This window comes from Styela clava, unplaced genomic scaffold (assembly GCF_964204865.1).
Source record: "Styela clava unplaced genomic scaffold, kaStyClav1.hap1.2 HAP1_SCAFFOLD_18, whole genome shotgun sequence".
Classification (NCBI taxonomy): domain Eukaryota; kingdom Metazoa; phylum Chordata; class Ascidiacea; order Stolidobranchia; family Styelidae; genus Styela; species Styela clava.
Window position 1 is genome coordinate 400,001 of NW_027556465.1, and position 2,500 is coordinate 402,500.

At 54.5% G+C, this 2,500-nt stretch overlaps 1 non-coding gene across 1 annotated transcript in view; it reads right to left on the reverse strand.

Annotated features, from left to right (window-relative positions):
• The window catches only part of LOC144418555 (small subunit ribosomal RNA), a 1,810-nt gene extending 898 nt beyond the window's left edge, over window positions 1–912 (reverse strand). Inside the window, exon 1 of the ribosomal RNA XR_013473545.1 lies at window positions 1–912. This exon is cut by the window's left edge and continues 898 nt beyond it. This is a non-coding gene — a ribosomal RNA (small subunit ribosomal RNA).
• Between the last annotated feature and the right edge of the window lie 1,588 nt (window positions 913–2,500).

The window sequence follows — 2,500 nt, forward strand, 5'->3', positions numbered from 1 at the left end:
ATTTCACCTCTAACGGCAAAGTACGGACGCCCCCGTCTGTCCCTCTTAATCATTACCTCGTGCTCCGAAAACCAACAAAATAGAACCGAGGTCCTATTCCATTATTCCATGCAACACTATGCAGGCGAACAGCCTGCTTTGAACACTCTAATTTTTTCAAAGTAAACTTATCGGCCACCGCCGACACTCAGTCAAGAGCACCGACGGAGAAACGAAGGTGAGGCGAACGCAACCAGTGACACGCCTTGCGACGGACCGGCGGCGCTCGCCCAAAATCCAACTACGAGCTTTTCAACCGCAACAACTTTAGCATACACTGTTGGAGCTGGAATTACCGCGGCTGCTGGCACCAGACTTGCCCTCCAATGGATACTCGTTAAGAGTTTCAGGATGTACTCATTCCAATTACAGGGCCTCGTTAGAGTCCTGTATTGTTATTTTTCGTCACTACCTCCCCGTGTCGGGAATGGGTAATTTGCGCGCCTGCTGCCTTCCTTGGATGTGGTAGCCGTTTCTCAGGCTCCCTCTCCGGAATCGAACCCTGATTCCCCGTTACCCGTTATCACAAAGGTAGGCACGTAGCGTACCTTCGACAGTTGATAGGGCAGACACTTGAATGATACGTCGTCGGTGCAGAGACCGTACGATCCGCGTGGTTATCCAGAGTCATCAAACGTCACAGGACGAACCCGGTCGGTTTTGATCTGATAAAAGCGCGCCTCCCGAAGTCGGCGCTTAATGCATGTATTAGCTCTAGAATTACCACAGTTATCCACTTCGCTTACGAGACCAAATAAACCAAGACTGATTTAATGAGCCATTCGCAGTTTCGCTTTACGAGAACTCGTACTTGCACCTGCATGGCTTAATCTTTGAGACAAGCATATCACTACTGGCAGGATCAACCAGATAGCTGCGACAGCTGCGCTCGGCCCTTGCTGGGCCGCCCGGCGCGTGCTCGTCGCATTCGTTTAAGACCGAGGCGATCGCCTGCGGCCGTACTCAGCTTCGACAGTCGCTGGCCGCGACGTCCACGCTCTCGCCGGCAGTGCCAGGCGGAGCGATTTGCGTTTTTTCTTTGCTCGCCCTCTCTCGGGCTCGATCCATTCAGTTTCGCACAAACAAGAGCTCTGCCGGCCGCCTGCAGCGGTGCCTAAAACCCGGGCATAACAATGCGACCGTTCTGCTAGGCCGACAAGCGCTCAAGCCAGACGCTCGATCGAACGCCCCCTACATATTAGTCGAGACAACGGCTCGCTCATTAGCATCGCGTTTGTACTTTAACTTTTTTCGGCTCGGCTTCTTTCGACGCCGATGCCGGCGACGCAGCACTCTCTCGCCCGCCAGCCACCGAGAAAAGGGTGCGCTCCGACCGGCCCCGCACCGCTCTTTCTTGGCTCATTCGAAATTACTGTCTTTCGCTCTGACATGCCTTACCTAGGGTTAGGTTAGTATGCTTGCACGTTTGTACTTTAACTTTTTTTGGCTCGGCTTCTTTCGACGCCGATGCCGGCGACGCAGCACTCTCTCGCCCGCCAGCCACCGAGAAAAGGGTGCGCTCCGACCGGCCCCGCACCGCTCTTTCATGGCTCATTCGAAATTACTGTCTTTCGCTCTGACATGCCTTACCTAGGGTTAGGTTAGTATGCTTGCACGTTTGTACTTTAACTTTTTTTGGCTCGGCTTCTTTCGACGCCGATGCCGGCGACGCAGCACTTTCTCGCCCGCCAGCCACCGAGAAAAGGGTGCGCTCCGACCGGCCCCGCACCGCTCTTTCTTGGCTCATTCGAAATTACTGTCTTTCGCTCTGACATGCCTTACCTAGGGTTAGGTTAGTATGCTTGCACGTTTGTACTTTAACTTTTTTCGGCTCGGCTTCTTTCGACGCCGATGCCGGCGACGCAGCACTCTCTCGCCCGCCAGCCACCGAGAAAAGGGTGCGCTCCGACCGGCCCCGCACCGCTCTTTCATGGCTCATTCGAAATTACTGTCTTTCGCTCTGACATGCCTTACCTAGGGTTAGGTTAGTATGCTTGCACGTTTGTACTTTAACTTTTTTTGGCTCGGCTTCTTTCGACGCCGATGCCGGCGACGCAGCACTCTCTCGCCCGCCAGCCACCGAGAAAAGGGTGCGCTCCGACCGGCCCCGCACCGCTCTTTCATGGCTCATTCGAGTTTACTGTCTTTCGCTCTGACATGCCTTACCTAGGGTTAGGTTAGTATGCTTGCACGTTTGTACTTTAACTTTTTTCGGCTCGGCTTCTTTCGACGCCGATGCCGGCGACGCAGCACTCTCTCGCCCGCCAGCCACCGAGAAAAGGGTGCGCTCCGACCGGCCCCGCACCGCTCTTTCTTGGCTCATTCGAAATTACTGTCTTTCGCTCTGACATGCCTTACCTAGGGTTAGGTTAGTATGCTTGCACGTTTGTACTTTAACTTTTTTCGGCTCGGCTTTTTTCGACGCCGATGCCGGCGACGCAGCACTCTCTCGCCCGCCAGC